This window comes from Pongo pygmaeus, chromosome 1, assembly GCF_028885625.2.
Source record: "Pongo pygmaeus isolate AG05252 chromosome 1, NHGRI_mPonPyg2-v2.0_pri, whole genome shotgun sequence".
Taxonomy (NCBI): Eukaryota; Metazoa; Chordata; class Mammalia; order Primates; family Hominidae; genus Pongo; species Pongo pygmaeus.
In genome coordinates, this window is record NC_072373.2 from 88,608,334 (window position 1) to 88,629,029 (window position 20,696).

General features: G+C 51.8%; 3 non-coding genes across 3 annotated transcripts; 1 reads left to right on the forward strand and 2 right to left on the reverse strand.

The window, feature by feature from the left end:
- Window positions 1–9,040: 9,040 nt before the first annotated feature.
- Window positions 9,041–9,111, reverse strand: TRNAG-GCC (transfer RNA glycine (anticodon GCC)). The gene has a single exon. It is a non-coding gene; the product is annotated as a tRNA-Gly (tRNA).
- Window positions 9,112–19,299: 10,188 nt separating this feature from the next.
- TRNAL-CAG (transfer RNA leucine (anticodon CAG)) lies at window positions 19,300–19,382 on the reverse strand. The gene has a single exon. It is a non-coding gene; the product is annotated as a tRNA-Leu (tRNA).
- Window positions 19,383–20,040: 658 nt separating this feature from the next.
- On the forward strand, window positions 20,041–20,112 carry TRNAD-GUC (transfer RNA aspartic acid (anticodon GUC)). The gene has a single exon. It is a non-coding gene; the product is annotated as a tRNA-Asp (tRNA).
- The last annotated feature ends 584 nt before the right edge of the window (window positions 20,113–20,696 follow it).

A 20,696-nucleotide genomic window follows, 5' to 3' on the forward strand; every position in this document is an offset into this window, starting at 1 on the left:
GCACCACTTGTGGCAGACTGCCACAGTTACTACCTGAGTCCATCACTATAGCAGTTACTACTGCTACCACTTGAGACCATCATTACAGCAGTTACTAGTGTTACTGCTTGAGACCATCATTACAGCAATTACAACTGTTACCACTTGAGACTGTCATTATGACTGGGACAAATGCAGAAATGATAACAAAAAAAAAACAAAAGAAACTATTTTAAAGAAAGGGGAACCAGGGAAGAAGAGAGCTCCCCACCTATAGTGCGCAAAAGCAGCCCCTGAGCTTCTACAGCCCTTTGTATTTGTTGGTTAACAAGAGTAAGGAGGAGGAGGTAATGATTGGTCAGCTGCTTAATTGATCACAGGTTTATATTGTTACTGACAGGCTTCAATTATACTTAATCATAAGAAACAGTTGTATGGCCTCCAACAAGGTTGGTGAAATGGGTATGAGCATGCGGTTAGATGGAAGGAATACATTCTAATGTTCCATAGCAGAGTAGGGCAACTCTAGGCAACAATGATGTATTAGAGTGTGTTTCCAAAGAGCTAGAAGACAGCACTTGAGACGTTCCCAACAGGTAGAGATGACAGATACCCACAGGATGGATGTCCTACATCTCCTCACTGGATCACTGCACAATCTACACATGTTACAACATATCACAGGAGTCTCATTAATATCATGTCCAGATGAAGAGAAGGATTATGATGCTAAAAGAGTCATTTTCACAGCTCCTTCTCCCCAGCACCATAGCCTATGGTCTCAGTTTCTCAAGTTCTGCTGCCATCCCTGCCAAAGCTGCTGACACGTGTGGAGCCCAATCATGAACCCTGGGCTCAGGGTCTGGTACGCCTTGGAAAAGAGCTTGCTGGCATGAGTGGCTCTTGCAAGTGGCCCAACCACTAGGCACAGATCTCTCCCAGCTGAGAGAGAAGCCACCTGTCAGCCACCAGGCTTGGCTTTGTGGAAGCAGTGCTGCTGGAGAGACCTGGCCCATTCAGTGGCCAGATGCAAGTGACAGTGTGTGGTGCTGATGGTAGTGGTCATGATGGTGGTGGTTGTGGTGGGTCCACTGGTGGCCACGATGATACAGGAGGTAGAAAGAAATTATTTAGGCAGATAGTGAGGGTAAAAGAGTCCTCAGCAGAGCTTTCCTTTTAAGAAAAAGCAGCCCAAGAAATTATTTTTTCCTAACAAAGAGCAGCCTAAAACATTGAGCTGCAAACATACATAAGCAAGCTGGAAGCTTGCACAGGGGAGTGCCAGCAGCTGTGCCAATAGAAAAGGGCTACCCAGGGGCCAGGCATATCCAACATTCAGGCTCCATCTTCCTTTTTTTTTTTTTTTGTTACCACAAGTACAGTAAAGGAACAGGCAACAGGGCCCAGCTCAGGAAGAAGATCCACTTGCATAATAAAAGATTAGGGTGGGAGAGGCCAGAAATTTGCATCCTAGGCAATGACACACCTAGTCCTAACCAGTTTTTTGCATGCTATGCAAATGGTAGACCTAGTCCAACCAATCTTTAATGCCCCATGTAAATCAAACACTGCCTCCTCACCAGGCATCTATAAAACCCCCTTGCATTTCACTGCAGACCTGGAAACCCATTTCTCTGGACCCCTCTCTCCAGCAGACAGGTATTCTTTTTCTTTCACCCATTAAACTTCTGCTCTTAACCTCATTCTCTGTGTGTTCACGTCCTTGATTTCCTTGACTGTGAGACAACGGACCTTGGGTATCACCTCAGACAATGAGGCCATTTCATTGTGGGGGCCCATCTAGGATCCAAAGTAGATTCATCAGAAGGGTGAGGAAAGGAGCAGACTCCAAATATTTACTTTCATTTCAGGGCCTTCTGCCCTCAATTTTAAAATCAAACTAAAAACCGAGTGTCTGATGGCCAGTTTAAAACCTTTAAGGTGGCCACGGATCTCAAGACTCAGATGACAGACTTGGTGGGGGGAACTTAGCAAACACCCCAGTGGCCTCAGAGTACTGGGAAAGTTGGCTCTGTTTAAACCAGTTTCCTTTCATGGAGATCCTAGCTGTCATGTGGGGCTGGAAAAGGTCCAGAGGCAACTGATGGTTCCAGGCAAGGGCCACACCCCGGTATTACCTGAAGGCTTCTGGAGTAACCCACGCCTCCAACTGCCACACTGTTGTGTGTCAGCAACAGGATCTCCAGCTTTTCCTATGGCAATTTTCCTGCTTTCCTGTCCGTAATCACCGTGTCTCTTATCCAGTCTCTGTATGCAATGCTGTGGGAATTCATACAGCTCAGGAAAATAATCCTGTTAGTCAAGATCAACAAATGCCATAGTAACCAGGAATATAGCTAAAGGGAATGCCATTTTTGTGATTTTTCTAGGAACAAAAGGTTTCACACCACCACCCCACCCTTGCCCCCAGTGAACATCTCTCTCTCTACCCTTGGTTTGGAGAGCACATGGTATGTAAACAGCGCCACCTAGTGGAATAGAAATCCTCTCCATGAGCCATCTTGGCAAAGCCCTTTGCTGAAACACTCTAATTCTCCTCCCTTTTTGCTCCCCTCTACTAGAGACCAGGCTGTATGTCCCATCTATGAATAGGAAAACTCAACAATGAGAGAAAAATGTCCTCCAAAACCAAATTTTAGCCCCAATACTGTTACATCAGTAGAAAAACCTCCATTCGGTCCCTAAAATCTTTTAAGACACCTATTTTCCTCCAACTAAAATGGTACTTAAATAACAAGGAGATTTTATGTCCAGAAGTTAACCACAACCACTGCCTAAGAATAAATACTTTATTCTTAGGCCACAATAGCAGATTATAGAACTCAACTGAGTACATTCCCTCCATTAATGGGTCTTGCCAAATACAACTGTTACATAGTCTTTCCTGAGGTCCATCTATCGGGGAGCCATACAGATCACACAAGTCTAAGAAGTCAAAGGGAAATCACAAGCAGACTAGAGTCGCATGGGTGAGCATGACTAACTCCATCATTTGGCTCCTCTGGATCCATGGCTGCAGGTCACGCCTGCATCCATGTGTGGCACCATTAGTGGATGCCAGGGCCCAGGGAACCAAGGAGGGAAAACAGTTGGGAGCATGCCCCCACTGTCTTCCTCTCTACCTTGGGCCACTCCAAAGGAAGGAGGGAACAAAGGACTCCTTCTGAGTGTATTCTAAAGCACTGAGACTCCTTTGACCCTGAGTTTCAACTCTGCTTTTGCACAAGGGCAGGGCCTTCTTATTAGACTTTTTCAAGCACTGCACAATCGACCCAGTTATTTTAGTAGTCATATCAGGCAGGCCCAAAGGGAATGATTCCCCAAAATTAGAGAAGCAACTCCTGGGGGAACCATCTGAGGCAGTGATTGAGTGTCCTGGCCCTTTTTGTCCCCCTTATTCAGAGCCCCCTCCAACATTGTCATCAGCTCCTCCAGTTCTACCATCTTCACAACTCCCCACTCTCCCAACTTTGCTCTTACCCCTACAGGAAATGCCCAGTGAAGGTGATGCCATCTTAGGGTTCAAGTTCTCTTCTCATTGCAGGACCTTAGGCAAATGAAGGGAGACTTAGGCTGATTTTCTGATGACCCTGGTAGGTAAGCTTTCCAAAATTTAACTCAGGTGTTTGACCTCACATGAAGGGATGTTATGCTGCTCTTAAGCCAAACCCTAACCACAGCTGAAAAACAGTCAGCTCTATAGACAGCAGAGAAGTATGGAGATGAGGAATATGTCTCCTATAGTAGGCCAAAAAGGAAAAGAGAAAATATAGAAGGCAAAGAAATAGGGGAATCATCATTTCCAATAGGAAGAGAGGTGGTACCTCTTGACAACCCTGAATGGAACTCCAGTGACTCCAAAGATGAATGGAAAAGGAAACACTTTTTAATGTGCATATTGGAGGGCCTACAAAGAACTAGGGACAAACCTCTTAATTACTCTAAACTGTTCATGAATAGACAAAAAGCCAGATGAGAATCCCTCAGCCTCTATGGAAAAGCTGAAAGATGCACTAATAAAACACACCTCCTTATCCCCTTATTCAGTCGAGGGATACCTCATCCTAAAGAACAAGTTTATTACACAGGCAGCTCCCGATATTGGAAGAAAACTGCAGAAGCAGGCTATGGGACCAGATAAGACCTTGGAAAACCTCCTGAGAGTGGCCACCTCGGTCTTTTATAATAGGAACCAGGAAAAGGCCCAGGAGAAAGAGAGAAAATACTAGAGAAAGACAGAGTTTCTAGTAGCTGCTTTGCAAGCTTGCAAAGTCCAGGATCCCCAAGGTGCATCCACCAGTGGCTACCAGTGTGACAAGTCAGGGCACTTTAAGAAAGATTGTCCAGGCAGCAAGAAGAAGCCACCTCAACCCTGTCCAGCTGGTATCAGGGACCACTGGAGATTAGACTGTCCCCAGAGATGGAGGTCACTGGGTTCAGAACCGATCTCACAGATGGTCCAACAGGACTGATGGGTCTCAGAGCCGAAACCCCTGGCTCCAGAGGCTCAAACTTCCATTTCTGCTCAGAACCCCCAGGTGATTCTGGAAACTGAAGGAAGGAGGGTGGACCTCCCTCTGGACACTGGATCCAGTCTCTCTCTCCTCTTCTTTCCAATCCAGGCCTCCCATCTTCCCATAGCATGACAATGATGGGCATCTCAGGAAAGATTCTAACCTAATATTTTTCCCAGCCCATTACTTGCAGTTAAGGGGACCTATTATTTACACATGTCTTCCTAATTGTGCCTGAAAGTCCCACTCCTTTACTAGGTTGAGACAATTTAGTTCACATGGCCACCAGCATCCTTACAGCCCCAGAAGAAACTCTTTGTCTTCCCCTGGTGGAAGCTAATATTAATACAGAAATATGGGCAACTGAAGGAAGAATAAGGTCGAGCTTTAACCACTAGGCTGGTCCAGATCAACCTTAAGGATCCCACTTATTTTCCTAACAAGAGACAATATCTTCTAAAGTCAGAAGCTAGGAAAGGGCTATAAGCCATTATTAATAACCTGAAAATGCAGGACCTCCTCAAACCCTGTAAAAGCACCTGCAACACCCCAATATTAGGAGTACAAAAACCCAATGGGGAATGGAGACTAGTTCAGGACCTCTGCCTCATTAATGAGGCCATAGTCCCAATTCATCCAGTGGTCTCTAATTCCTATGCCTTGCTAACTCAAATACCTGAGGGAAATAAATGGTTCACAGTCCTAGATCTAAAGGATGCCTTTTTCTGTATACCATTATATCCTAACTCTCAATACCTGTTTGTCTTCTAAGTTCTGGCCAAACAACCTAGTTAACATGGATGGTGCTGCCTCAGGAATTTCAATATAGTCCTCACTTGTTTGGAAAGGCACTATCAAAGGAACTCTCCGAGTTTTCTCATCCTCAGGTCAGGATCTTGCAATATGTAGATGACATCCCACTCTGTGCCCCAACTGAGGAAGCTTCTCAGGAAGACACAGAAGCTCTTCTTAATTTCCTAGCTGACAAAGGATATGAGGTTTCAAAATCCAAAGTGCAGCTTTGCCAAACCTCAGTGAAGTACCTGGGTTTACTGTTTTCTGAAGGGACCAGAGCATTAGGGGTAGAAAGGATTGAACCCATTTCTTCCTTCCCCCTTCCTAAGACCCTCAAGCAACTAAGAGGATTTTGGTACATGACAGGATTTTGCAGACTACGGATACCTGGGTATGGTGAGATAGCTCACCCCTGATAACATCTCATAAAAGAAACTCAGGTGGCTAAAACTCATTTCCTGACCTTGGAACCTGAAGTTCAAAAGGCCTTTAACCAGCAAAAACAAGCCTTACTTAAGGCACCAGCCCTCAGCCTTCCCATAGGGAGGGCCTTCAATCTTTATATATTAGAAAGGAAGAGAATTGCCCTGGGAATTTTAACTCAAGCCTAAAGATCATCTCAACAACCAGTGGGCTACCTGAGTAAGAAACTTGATTTGGTAGCTAAAGGATAGCCAGCATGCCTCCGAGCAGTAGCAGCAGTGGTCCTACTGGTACCAGAGGCTACCAAATTATCCCTGGGAAATGGCAGAACTCTTTATAACTCCACATAACATAGTAGGATTGCTGTCCTCTAGGGGAAACCTTTGGCTAATGGACCCACGGCTCTTTAAATATCAGGCTCTGCTGTAAGAAGGGCCTATAATCCAGTTAAAAACTTGCTGTCACCTAAACCCAGCCGCTGTCCATCCCTAGGAAACTGGGAAACCTAAAGATAACTGTGAACAAGTTGTGGTACAGACCTCTGCAGCCAGGGAGGATCTCAGGGAAACCCCTCTAGAAGATACAGATTGTACTCTTTTCAAGGATGGAAGTTCCTTTGTGGAGCAAGAACTCCATCAGGCAGGATATTCAGTAGGCACTCTAAATGATATTATTGAACGTGTGTCTTTCTCTCTCCAGGCACAAGCACACAACTAGCTAAACTGATATTTGTTACAAGAGCACTAGAATTAAACAAGGGAAAGGTAGCTAACATTTAAAGTGACTCCACGTATGCTTTCTTAGCTCTTAATGCACATGCTGCCACTTGGAAATAAACACACTTTCTTAACACTAATGGCTGTACTTATTTTTCTTCCTGAGATAGGTTTCTAAGCATTCCCTTTTATTGACCTCCTCTCCAAAATCGGTTAGTCTCCCTTCTGGTTAATGATAGCCATCCTAGCTGGGATAAAATGACACCTCACCGTGGTTTTGATTTACATTCCCTGACGATTGGACCTACTGAGCATTTTCTTCATATACCCATTAGTTGGCTATTCCTATGTGTTTATTGTACACATTCTAATAAGATTAGGTGGTGTGCACAGGTGCCAGCAGTTGCCTGTTTGCACGTGTGTCTGTGTCTATATTTGTGCAAGGCGGAGTTCCTGCATGTATGCAAGCTCCCACTTACAGTTGACAAGTTTAAGTTTCTCACCTATTCTGGATGTGAAAATCAATCTTGAGAAGTCCCAAGAGTTAGACCAACCTGGCAACAGACGTTGAAGCACGGAGATACAGGAGCTCCTGGGGAAAACCCAACAGCCAAGCAAACCAAAGCACGTGTGGAAAGTCAGGGTTCAAGATAGATATCTAGGTGACATTTATTTCCCATTTCTTCACCTACTCTATCTTCTCTCCAAATGGCAAGGAACATAAGGAGATAGCACCTATCTGCAACATCTATATTTGCTGTGGAATTTCTTCCCATCCCCTCCTTGGAACAGATCAGCCTAGCTCTCCAACCCTCTATTTATCCTTGCATTGATCTTGTTGTGGGGCTGATTCCCTCACTAAAAAGCAGAGCTCAGTTGACTTACTGCCAAAACACTCTTTAGGGTCAAAGTAGACGCCCAACCAACTGCCCAAACTTGTCCCGTGTCATTCATGGGATCTTGGCCCAGTCAGATCACACGCAGAGACCAGACCCGATCAGGGATAGAGATGTTTGCCATCCCCACGGGAGGCTGGCTTGCTTGCCAGTGTGATGTAGGTGGATGTCAATGGGTGACAGTGATGGACGAAGGTGTCCATTCCCGTGGCTGGAGTCCACCCCACACCGGGGCAAGGGGCTGAAACCAAAGAAAGGACAGAAGCATGCCACATGCCAGGAGGTGGGAGAAAGAGTCCAGGGTATCCAGGGGGTGCACAGGCTGACTAGCAAGATCTGGGAGCAAGGCTGTCCAGCCAGAAGGAGGTTGGTCACATGCCTAGGGCATTGGGGCATGTTCCAAACTGCCTGTGCAGGCTGCCTGTGCGGGCTACCTGTGCAGTATGAGGGATGCCAGTTGGTGACACAACCTGAAGCAGGCCAGGACTGGGGGATGTGAGTCATGTGAGACAGGGTCATTGACTGTGAGAGGGAGAGTTGCCTGAGAGAGAGACACTGAGAGTGAGAGAGAAAAAGAGAGAGACAGAGAGAGAGAGAATGTGTGTTTGTGTGTGTGTATGTGTCTGTGTGTCTGTGTGTGAGTGAAAGGGCAGATGGGGTGAGACAAAGGCAGGGGAGGGAGGGCTGAGCCTGCAGGCTGGATGGAACAGTACTTTTTTAGTGGGTTGGTCTGGGAAGGAATGAAGTCTGTGTGGACAAAGGGGACCCCTGCCAGCGAGACTGGGATGCTGCTTGGGCTGGGCGGTCAGAGTATGGAGTGAGGCTGGGGTGAGGTGGCAAGCAGCCCAGGGTGGGAGAGACATCATGACAGAGTGACTGGAGGCCACGTCCCACGTCCCAAAGGGGTAGGGAATGCAACTGGACCCGAGACATAAGTAAGCCGTCTTCAGGACGCACATTCACGTCTCAGGCATGTGTCTGGGGCTGAGATGAAAAGAAGTCCAAGGGAGAGAAACAAGGCAGCATCCTCGACTAAAGTGGTGGATTGGGGTTAGGTTGGGAGATGCGACATGGCGGTGGTGGTGCCGGCAGAATGAGGGGAGAGAGTGCGGAGTAGCCAGAACACGGTGAATATAGACGGTGCACATGCCACGCGTACACTCGTGTGGTCGCGTTAACGACTGTGTGACCAACTAGGGGAAAGTGATGAGTTACTCCCCGGAGTCGCGACTTCCTTCCTACTGGAAGGGCAATCATGGCATCATTTTCTGGATGTGAGGAGCCAGCGAGGGGGAGAGAGAGAGAGAGAAAGAGGTCCGGGTGGTGAAATGTGAAGGGAAGAGGTGGGACGAGTGGCTACAAGCCCGTGGTGCTTGGCGGTATTCCTTGAAGTGAAATGCGTCAGGCAGAGGCAGTGGCAGGGCAATGAAGAGAAACAGGAGCAGGAGGCTGCCAAGGGCTGGTGTCTGGTGTGCTCTTGTGTTTGGAGGGATTGTTGTTATCAAGGTGGGGGGGGCGGGGGATAGCCTCATCCATAAGCCAGTCAAGAGAGGCATGGAAGAAAGGGCAGAGGGGCGTTGTGAATGGGAGCGCAGCCAGTGCAGGACACGCTTGCGCGCCCTGAGTGTAAGGAGGCGGCAGAGGCGAGCGCAGCTATGCCTTGGTGCTGCTGCAGCACCAAAACGGGAGGGTGTGCTGCATGGGCCAGGAATCAAACCTGGGCCTCCTGCATGGCAGGCAAGAATTCTACCACTGAACCACCCAAGCACCGATGGCAAATGCCAATGGAAACTGGCACAGCAGAGCTCTCCACCAGCTGCCATTCACTGGTCATCACCTGCCATGGGCCTCTGTCCCATTGGAGCATCCATGAGAGACTGGCCCAATGGGGCGAGCAGAAGGGGAGGCTCCCGTCATGTCGAGGGACCTGGAGCACAGCACAGAGGGAGAGCAGAGGCAGAGAGGCTGACTCGTCCCATCTTGTGCTTTCTCAGCTACCCAGGGCCGAGAGAGTGACAACCTGGGTCGCCAGGGGAAGTGTGTCCAGAATTGGTGGGTTCTTGGTCTGGCTGACTTCAAGAATGAAGCCGCGGACCCTCACAGTGAGTGTTACAGTTCTTAAAGATGATGTGTCCAGAGTTTGTTCCTTCAGATGTTCAGATGTGTCTGGAGTTTCTTCCTTCTGGTGGGTTCGTGGTCTCACTGACTTCAGGAGTGAAGCTGCAGACCTTTCCGGTGAGTGTTACAGCTCTTAAAGGCGGCACGTCTGGGGTTGTTCGTTCCTTCTGGTGGGTTCGTGGTCTTGCTGGCTTCAGGAGTGAAGCTGCAGACCTTTGTGGTGAGTGTTACAGCTCTTAAAGGTGGCGGCATAGACCCAAAGAGTGAGCAGCAGCAAGATTTATTGTGAAGAGTCAAAGAACAAAACTTCCACAGTATGCAAGGGGACCCGAGCGGGTTGCCCCTGCTGGCTGCCTGCTGCTGGCTTGGGCAGCCTGCTTTTATTCCCTTATCTGACCCCACCCGCATCCTGCTGATCAGTCCATTTTACAGAGAGCTGATTGGTCCATTTTACAGAGAGCTGATTGGTTCATTTTACAGAGAGCTGATTGGTCTGTTTTGACAGGGTGCTGATTCCTGCATTTACAATCCTTTAGCTAGACACAGAGTGCTGATTGGTGCATTTACAAACCATGAGCTAGACACAAAGTGCTGACTGGTGCATTTACAATCCTCCAGCTAAACATAAAACTTCTCCAAGTCCCCACCAGATTAGCTAGATACAGACTGCTGATTGGTGCATCCACCAACCCCAAGCTAGACACAGAGTGCTGATTGGTGCATATACAATCCTCCAGCTAGACATAAAAGTTCTCCAAGTCCCCACTAGACTCAGGAGCCCAGCTGGCTTCACCTAGTGGATCCTGCACCAGGGCCATGGGCGGAGCTGCCAGCTAGTCCCGCACATGTGCCCATACCCTTCAGCCCTTGGGCAGTCGATGGGACTGGGTGCCACGGAGCAGGGGGCAGCACCCATCCGGGAGGCTCAGGCCAAGTGGGAGCCCACCATGGCGGGGGGGCTCAGGCATGGTGTGAGGAGGTGGCTGAGGCTGGACGAGGATTCGAGCGTGCTGCAGGTAGGCCAGCAGTGCTGGGGGACCCGATGCACCCTCTGCCACTGCTGGCCCAGCTGCTAAGCCCCTCACTGCCTGGGGCTGAGCCTGCACCCACCCGGAACCCGAACTGGCCCACGAGCACCACACGCAGCCCCAGTTCCTGCCTGTGCCTCTCCCTCCAAACTTCCCCGCAAAGAGAGGGAGCCCACTCTGGCCTCAGCCAGCCCAGAGAGGGGCTCCCACAGTGCAGCAGTGGGCTGAAGGATTCCTCAAGCACAGCCAGAGTGGACACTGAGGCCAAGAAGAGGCCAAGAGCAAGCAAGGGCTGCTAGCATGTTGTCATCTCTCAATCCCCCCTCTAAACAGGACACCCTAACTGCTTTTGGGAATTTGGCTGATGACTGCTTTAGCTACTTCCTGCTGGATAGAGGTGATGAAGGGGCCCTGCAGTTATAGTGTCCTCCAGAGGGGAGCTCTCTAGGCCAGTGAAAGTGGCAGCAGTCTAGGGGTGCTCGGTAGAAGTTGTTAGTTGAACTCATTTGGGGTTCCATTTGTAAGACCATCTGTAGCTTGATGGCCTCGATTCTAGAGGAAACAAATTTGACAAGAAGGTTAAAGGTACAGGGCCCAAAGGCGAGTAACAGCAAGATGGCTGCCAGGGGACCTAGAAAGAGGAGAAGCCATGTTGCCCAACTCCAGAGGTTGATATAAGAGTTTGAAATGCGTTGTCTGATTTCAGAAGACTTTGGCGGTAAATGCCAGGCAGCATCTCGTACTATCCCTGACTGGTTAGTGCAAAAATAACACTCTTCCCCTAAGAAGATGCAGAGTCCTCCTTTCTCAGCAGTGAGGAGGTCTAGGCCTCGGCAGTTTTGGAGAGTCACTGCTGCCAAAGAGTATTTGGGATTGTAGAGTAAGGATAGATTTTGTTATTTCTTGTAAACTGTCTGAGAGGCAGATATCAGTTGAAGTTCCACATAAGAAGAATATGCCTTGGCTGGGTAGACAGAAATTTACCCTGGCTTTTTCAGGAATAGGGTACACTGTTTTTTTCTTTACTGCTTCCATCTCTCTTTCTTTCTCTCTGACTTCTTTGTCTCTGTCTGTCTCTCTCTCTCTGACTCCCTCTGTGTCTCTGTCCCTTCCTCTCTCTCTCTCTCTGTCTCTCTGACTTTCTGTCTCTTTCTCTTTTTCCTTCCTGCTGGTCTTTCCCTGCCTCTGCCAGCTGCTTATGCTGCTGTTCTCTCCTCTTCTTCCCCATTTTGATGGCTTCAGCAGTGTAAGACTGCCACCTCCTTGGGTTTTTGCACTACGTGCAATAACTCCATAATTTCCTTGTGCTATTTAATGGGGGTTCCCCCAGAGGTTAGGAACTCCCTTTCTTTCCATATTGCAGCATGGACATATAGGATTAGATAAGCATACTTGCTATCTGTATACACATTTATTATTTTTCCCTTTCCCAGTTCTAAGGCTCGGATAAGTGCCACTAGTTCTGCTAACTGGGCACTGGTCCCTGGGGGAAGAGGCTTCCTTTCAAGTATGGTTACATCACCAACTATGGCATAACCTGCCTTCATATCCCATTTTCCACAAATGAACTTCCATCAGTATATAAGTTAAGGTCAGGATTATCTAAGGGGACCTCTAAGAGATCATCTTGGGTGGCATAATTCTGGACTATAATTTGTTGGCAGTCATGCTCAATTGGTTCCCATCCTCTGGGAGATAAGTGGCAGGGTTGAGGGCCATGCATGTGTGTATTTGAAGCACTGGTCCCTCAAGGAGTAGCACCTGGCATCTAAGTAGGCCGTTGTCTGATAGCCATAAACTTCCTTTGGCACCTAGTATACCGTTTACATCATGAGTAGTCCAGACAGTGAGATCCTTTCCTTGTATTATCCTGATAGCCTCTGACACTAAGATGGCCACTGCTGCAACTACCCTTAAACAGTGAGGCCAGCCTTTTGCTACTACATCAATTTCCTTATTTAGGTATGCCACTGGTTGTGGGGCTGTCCCACGAGTCTGAGTAAGGACTCCAAGAGCTAGCCTTGCTCTCTCTGTGACGTATAAAGAGAAGTTTTGTCCTGTCGGAAGGCTTAAAGCTGGAGCTTGTACTAGGGCCTACTTTAAGGTTTTGAAGTCTGTTTCTGCCTCTGGTTCCCATTCTGCTAGATGAGTATTTGCCCTATGGGTTTTCTTGATTAGAGTATAGAGGGGCCTGGCTATCTCACTATATCCAGGGATCTATAGTCGGCAAAAGCCAGTGATTCCAAAGAACCCCTGAAACTGTTTTAATGTCTTAGGGTGAGGATAAGCCAGTATAGGCTGTATTCATTCCTTGCTGAGGGCCCTGGTCCCTCTGGCTAAGATTAGGCCTAGATATTTGAGCTGCTGTAGGCAAAGCTGGGCCTTCGGCCTAGACACCTTGTACCCTTGATTAGATAGAAAGTTCAAGAGATCTAGAGTAGCCTGCTGGCATGAGGCTTCCGAACTGGTAGCCAAAAGTAAATCATCCACATACTGAAGGACCAGAGTGCCTGGACTTGAGAAGTGGCTTAGATCTTGGGCCAGTGCCTGACCAAACAGGTGAGGGCTATCCTTAAACCCTTGGGGCAAGACCATCCATGTAAGTTGGGATGTGTGGTCAGTGGGATCCTCAAAGGCAAAGAGAAACTGGGAGTCATATTGCAGGGGAATGCAGAAGAAGGCATCCTTGAGGTCCAGAACAGTGAACCATTCTGCTTCCTCTGGTATTTGAGAGAGCAGGGTATAGGGGTTGGGTACAACAGGATATAGAGGAATTACTGCCTTACTGATGAGTCTAAGATCTTGCACTAGTCTCCACTGACCGTTCGGTTTTTGTACTCCTAGAATTGAGGTGTTGCAGGGACTGCTGCATTTCCTTACTAAGCCTTGAGCTTTTAAATGTTTAACAATATCCTGTAATCCTTTATGAGCTTCAGGCCTTAAGGGATATTGCCTTTGATAAGGAAAAGTGGTGGGGTCTTTTAGCCTTACTTGGACTTGGCGGGCATTTTTTGCCATTCCAAATTGTCCTTCCAATGCCCAGACTTCAGGGCTGATTCCCTCCTCAAGTAGGGGACAACAAATGGGTAACTTGTTCCCCATATTCATGTAGATAATAGCTCCAGCTTTGGCTAATATATCCCTCCCTAATAAGGGTGTTCGACTTTCAGGCATAACAAGAAAGGCATGCGAAAAGAGCAAAGTCTCCCAATTACAACTGAGGAAGTGGGAGAAATACCTGCTTACAGGCTGTCCCAGGATTCCTCGGATGGTAACGGACCTTCAGGACAGTTGTCCAGGACAGGAGATTAATATTGAGAAGGCGGCTCCAGTGTCCAGGAGGAAGTCAATTTCCTGGCCCTCAATGATTAAACGTAACAGGGGCTCAGTGAGGGTGATGACATGAGCTGGCACTTGCCCTGGGCACCCTCAGTCCTGTTGTTGGATCATCTGGTTGGAGGCTTCTCACCCAGAGAACCTTTGTCCTCTGGGGCAGTGCACCTTCCAGTGATTGCCTCGGCATAGCGGACATGGATGAGGGGGTGGCTTGTTTCTCATTGGACAATCTTTGTTAAAGTGTCCTTGTAAACCACACCGATAAAAAGCCCTACCATGTGATTGGCCTGCTCCATTTTCTGTCCTCTCCGAACCACCAAGGTTTGTTTGTCTGAGGCCCATGTCTAAGGCTGCAGCTTTTCTCTGATCTCACTTTTCCTTTTGGGCCTGTTCCTCTTGGTCCCTATTATAGAACACCGAGGTTGCCAGGTTTAACAATGCCTCCAGATTTTATTCAGGGCCCATGGCTGGCATTTGGAGATTTCTCCTGATATCTGCAGCTGATTGAGTAATAAACTTATCTTTTAGAATCAATTGACCCTTGAGTGATTCAGGTGACAGGGGAGTATATTTTCTTAAGGCCTCCCATAGCTGCTCAGGGAAGGCAGAAGGATTTTCTTCCTTTCCCTGAGTTATGGTGGACATCATTGAATAATTCATGGGCTTTTTCCTAATTCTTCTTAGTCCTTCTAGAACACAGGTCAACAGATGTTTATGACTCCAGTCCTCATGATCTGAATTGAGGTCCCAGTGGGGATCCATACTGGGGATGGCTTGCTGACCGGTAGGGAATTTGTCCCTTTCTTTGGCTGCCATTCTATCATTTACTTGACTAAGATGCCAGGTATCTCCAAACTCTCAGGCTGCAGCTAAAGCTGCATTCTTTTCATTAAAGGCCAGTGTTTGATCAACAGGAGCATGACATCTCTCCAAGCGAAGTCGAAACTTTGCCCTAGACCCTGTAGGACATCTATGTACCTATCAGGATCATCTGAAAACTCCCCCAGGTCTGCCTTGATCCGCTTTAAATCAGAGAGGGAGAAGGGGGCATGTACCCGGGTTGGGCCAAATTCCCCTCCCCCCACAGCTTGAAGGGGACATAATCGATAGCCCAGGGCAGGTTGTGGTCCTTTGGAGATTTCTTTGTTTATTTCCTTCTGGGCAGAGGAGATCAGAGGAGGATTACCATTAACAGGAAGGGGAGTTATAGGGAGGCTAGGATATGGGAGTAAGCTGAGAGGTCCTCCTGTGGGATGTAAATTGCAAGCTTTGCATAGTTGCATATCCTTCTTCAATGAAAAGAAAGCTTGGACATAAGGTATTTCACTCCATTTGCCTTCCCTCTTACAGAAAAGGTCAAGCTGCAGGATAGTATTGTAATTTGTACTTCCCTCAGGTGGCCATTTTTCCTTATCGGAGAGAGAATATTGGGGCCAGGCCGTAGTGCAGAAAAAAATGAGCTGCCTCTTTTTCAGGGTTTGTGGGTCAAACTGGTCCCAATAGCTTAGGATGCGTTTCAAGGGTGAGCCTGTTGATGCCTGAGTATTTCCCATCTGAAAGACAAAACCGCCCACAGTGTTGGTTTGTTTTGTTTCTTCCCCTTCCCAAGAACCCACAACAGTCCCTGGACCCTGCTGATCGGAATAGTTGCACTCACCGACACAGCAACAGAAACACTAGTTTTCTTCCCAGACCACAAGGAGGACTGACGAAGGTCGGATTTAGTGGCCCTTACTGATGCATTCTCGAAAACCTGCAGGCTTGCCTGTCCTCCTGTTAGTATTGGGACCTTACCTGTGTCCTATAAAGATACTATGCCCCAAAAATGAAGTGGATGGCCATACCCTGAGGGAGGGAAGGGATCTCAAGGGTTGGAAGAGTGACACTTTTGTCCTCACTTATATGAATAGGAAGGACACAATTTCTGAGGCTCCCCATATCCTAGCTTCAGGGATAGCTTTTGTTAGGCCTGCTGGTCTGAGGAGGGATTCTAAAATTCCAGGTAGTACCCCCTACAATGGGGCTTTGAGCAAAAATTCTGTCTTTCTGATTGGTGAGCCCAGGTGCCTAAAGAAGGTAACAGAGTCCTGGAGTTTATACTAGAAATCATTCTTATAGGAGAAACTAGAAAAGCACCAGAGACAGGGAATGATTTCTAGAAGTGGGACTACCCTCAGAGAAGAGAGGTGAGAGGAAGTTTGTCTGGCAGGCATTACGACCCAGGGGACAAGGGTCAAGATAGAGAGGATAGATGGGCAAGTCTCGCTTGGGCAACATGCCTTTGAGACTTCCGCTCATGGCCACAGGGTCAACCAACTTGTTGTTGGGACCCTGGAGCTGAATGGCTTTCCTCCCTGTCGACCCTCAGCTCAGCCCAGAAATACAGGAAAAGCGGAAGCTGGTTCCAGGCAAACCAACGCTCCCAACTCCAAAGAGTTGGGGGTTGTTAGAGAGCCCTTTCCCAGAAAGCCTGACTACCGTGTCTTTAGTCCGGCGGCCACACTAGTAGCTTTTAACTGGCTGACAGGTGCCCGGTGTTTAGCCCCCAAATTCTAAGGAAAAATAGGACAGAATATCAAGTGAAAGGGGTCCGATGGTACTCACCACTTGGCGATAGGTGATAGTCCCATCTGGGTTGCCAAAATATGTCTGGAATTGGTGGGTTCTTGGTCTGGCTGACTTCAAGAATGAAGCCGCCGACCCTCGCAGTGAGTGTTACAGTTCTCAAAGATGGAGTGTCCAGAGTTTATTCCTTCAGATGTTCAGATGTGTCCGGAGTTTCTTCCTGCTGGTGGGTTCGTGGTCTCACTGGTTTTAGGAGTGAAGCTGCAGACCTTTGCGATCAGTGTTACAGCTCTTAAAGGCAGAGCAGACCCAAAGAGTGAGCAGCAGCAAGACTTATTGTGAAGAGCAAAAAAACAGAGCTTCCAAGTGCGGAAAGGGACCCAAGTGGATTGCCGCTGCTGGCTGCCCACTGCTGGCTTGGGCAGCCTACTTTTATTCCCTTATCTGACCGTATCCACATCCTGCTGATTGGTCCATTTTACAGAGAGCTGATTAGTCCGTTTTGACAGGGTGCTGATTGGTGCGTTTACAAACCTTGATCTAGACACAGTGCTGATTGGTGCATTTACAATCCTTTAGCTAGACACAGAGTGCTGATGGGTGCATTTACAAACCTTGAGCTAGACACAAAGTGCTGATTGGTGCATTTACAATCCTCCAGCTAGACATAAAACTTCTCCAAGTGCCCACCAGATTAGCTAGATAAAAACTGCTGATTGGTGCATCCACGAATCCCAAGCTAGACACAGAGGCATATAAAATCCTCCAGCCAGACATAAAAGTTCTCCAAGTCCCTACTAGACTCAGGAGCCCAGGTGGCTTTGCCTAGTGGATCCCGCTCAGGGGCCGCGGGCAGAGCTGCCAGAAAGCCCCATGCTGTGTGCCTGCACCCCTCAGAACTTGGGCAGTGGATGGGATAACGTGCCACAGAGCAGCGGGCGGTGCCCATTGGGGAGGCTCAGGCCGCCTAACAGCCCACGGGGACGGAAGGGGGAAGGTGGGGGAGCTGCGGGGGAGGTGGGGAGGAAGGTGAGGGACGGGAGGGACGTGGAGGAGGGGGGAGGTGGGGGGATGGGGGAGGAAGTGGGCGAGGGTTGGAGGGGGAGGTGGGGGAGGCTCAGGCATGACGCAGTGCAGGTCCCGAGCCCTGCTCCACGGAAAGGCGCTGAGTCCCAAGAACAATTCTACCGCGGCGCCACTGGGCGAACAGTGCTGGCTGACACTGCGCACCCTCTGCAACTGCTGGACCGGGTGCCAAGCCCCTCTGCCTGGGTCCGGTGGCGCCGGCTGGCTGCTCAGAGTGTGGGCCCAGCGAGCCCAGGCGCACGGGAAATCGCGCTGGCCTGCGAGCGCCGCCAGCGGCCCCAGTTCCCGGGTGCCTGTCTCCTTACACACCTCCAGCCAAGCACATAGAGCCCTCTCCCGCCTCGACCAACACAGAGAGGGGCACCCACAGAGCAGCAGAAGGCTGAGGAGTTCCTCAACCGCAGCCAGCCTGGACGCTGAGGGCGACAAAGCGCCGAGAGTGAACGACTGATGCTAGAAAGTTGTCACAACTCCGAAGAACAGGCCGAGGCCAGGGCCCAAATGCCCATGTTGGCAGGTAACTGTGGCAGGCCTTGCTGAGCGCGGATCCCCGGCACAGACCCAAAGTTTTGTTTGTATTTTTTTTTTTTTTTTTTTTTGGTATTAGATTTTTTCCTTCAACAGGGCTAGCCTTCACACTTGTGTCAGCTCCGGGTGGGTGGGGGATACGTGTGTCAGCGAGCGGGGGCGGCGATGGGGAACGGGTCTCGCAGCCGTGGCGTGCGGGCTCAGAAACGCAGACCAAGTCCGTGGGCGCCTCGCTCCTGCGCTGTGACCCACCCCACCGGCTCGCACTTGGGCTGGTAGGGAGGCTGGAGCGCGAGAAAGGAGCGGAGGAGCGCTTCGGCAGAGCCGCAGCTGGCTGACCCTGGAGAAGGCGCGCTGGGTGTGGCTGGGACGGCCCAGGCCGCGGCTTCCCCCGTGGGGATGCGGTGTGGCGCGGAGCTGGTCCCGGCGGGGCCTGGCGTTTGTGGGCGCGTGACGGGGATCTAGGGCTTCCGCTCGTGATTCCTCGTTGGCTGTCTTTCCGGGTTTGGACTCGCCTGCCAGGCTGTGTGCAGGGTTCCCGCTGCCTGTGGCCGGCAGGCGTCCGGGCTGCAGGTGGGCCGGCAGGCAGGTGTTAGCGGGAAGGGAGCACAAGTAGCGAGGTGGGATCGGCGACGTGGCTAGGGCGTCTGGAGAATGGAATGCGCGGCCGGGGTCCGAGGGGTCGGAGGAAAGGACAGGATGTTGGATGGCGTGCCTCTGGTGGGAGAAGTGTGTGCGGCTCCACGAGCGAGTCGCTCGCTGCCGTTCAGCGGTCAGAAGTTGGAGGGTGAAACCGGGCGGGCTGTGCAGGCCAGGACGCCTCTGGGCAGCGCAGCGGCGATTCGAGGCGGTGGGCGGTGGGCGGTGGGCGGTGGGCGGTGGGCGGAGGCCGGTGGGAGGAAGGAGGGAAAAGGAGGAATAGGGCAAGAATCTGGGCTGTGTCTGTTTGGGCGGGCGGAGGAGATAGGCAGGGAAGAGCGTGGAAGGTGGTCGCGGTCGCTCGCTGTGTGTGGGGCCAGGGAAGAGGGCGTGCGAGGTGGCGGGGAGGGCGTCCGTCCGAAGGGCAATTGGTAGAGGGTCGCGGGCGCTGGCGCATGGTCCTGGGCTGTTTCTGCGACAGGCGGCGGGTGGGCAGGAAGAACGGACGTGCCTGAGAAGCGGCGGCGTTTTGGAGGCTTGCTTCAAGGGGGCTGGAGTTTGGAGAGCGGGCAAGGGCTCAAGGCAGGAACCGGCCAAAGGTGCTCCAGGGTTGCCATGGGCGTTGCCCTCCGGCGGGCGGGCCAAAAGGTCGGCTTGTCAGGAGTGGGATTCGAACCCACGCCTCCAGGGGAGACTGCGACCTGAACGCAGCGCCTTAGACCGCTCGGCCATCCTGACGGCGCGCCGGGGCGCGTCGCCGCTCGCATGGCTGGGACCCGGCGCGAACGCCTGCGCCGTTGGCCGGCGCCTGTCTGGGTTCGGTGCGCAACCGACGGACCGCGCGGGCGGAGCGGGCGCCAGGTGAACGGAGCCGGCCGGCGTTGACGTGGACGCCCCCGCGTCCCCACCCCGGACCCAAACGGTCCGCGTCGGGCCGGCCGCCGCCGCCGCACGCCCCAGCCCCCGCGCCTGGGCTCGCCGAACCCCGCAGGGCGCTGCGCCCACCGCGTCCTAGGAGCAGCGGCCTGACTGTTTCGCCCGCGCCTCTTCCTGCCCCGGCGCGATCCCCGCGTTGGAGACAGCAGGCAGGGCGCACGGGGAGGTTCCACGCCGCTCCGGTACCTGTCGGGGTCCGGGTCCGGCTCCGGGTCCCAGCGGGATCGCAGGGTGCTTTGTTGGGTGTCGGGGTAGGTCGCGCCAATGGTGGCGGGGGGCGGGTGGCGGGTGATGGGTGGCGGGTGGCGGGTGGCGGGTGACGGGTGGCGGGTGGCGGGTGGCGGGTGGCGGGTGGAGGGCGAGCACGCACCGGGCCCCTGCGGTCGGGGGAGGGGATCAAGGCAGGGCTAGGCGTCCGCGGTCGCAGTGGGGTCTGGCGTCCCGGCGACGGTCGCCGTCGTCCTCGTTAGTATAGTGGTGAGTATCCCCGCCTGTCACGCGGGAGACCGGGGTTCGATTCCCCGACGGGGAGGCAGCCGTCCTTTTTGGGCCGCCGCCTCGGACCCAGCCTGTGGGCCCTCCTTCTCCTTCCTCCGCCCTCCAGCTAGTGGCAGTGCGCCATCTCGGGCCTGGCCTGCCTGGCCCCTTGGCCCCCTGGGCCCCCTGGGCCCCCTGGGCCCCCTTGGCCTCCTGCCTTTTCTTCTCGCCCGCGGCTTGGTCGCCGCAGGCGGGCGGCCTCCTCTGGCCCCCCACGGCGCCCGACGAGCTGCCGGCCCAAAGTGGGTGTCGGAAGAGGCTTTCTGCGACGCACAGGGCCCGGCGCCCGGTGGGAGGCGGAGGAGCGAGGACCCTGTCGGCGCCGGCCGTGTCCCCGCCGGGCACCTGGTGGGGAAGGGCTCTGGCGGCCCCGGGCGGCGAGGGAGCGAGAGCTCCCCCAGAGGCAGGCGGGCGGAACGGGGCAGCCGCGCTCGCCTTGCACCGGTGGGGCGCCGGGCGGCCTTCGGCGGGGCCGTGGCAGCGCGGAGCTGCGGGCGGGCGGGCGGGCGGGCGGGCGGACGGACCGGGCGTCGGGGCCGGGCTGCCCCGGGCGTCGGCGGCGCGCTGGTGGGAGCCCCG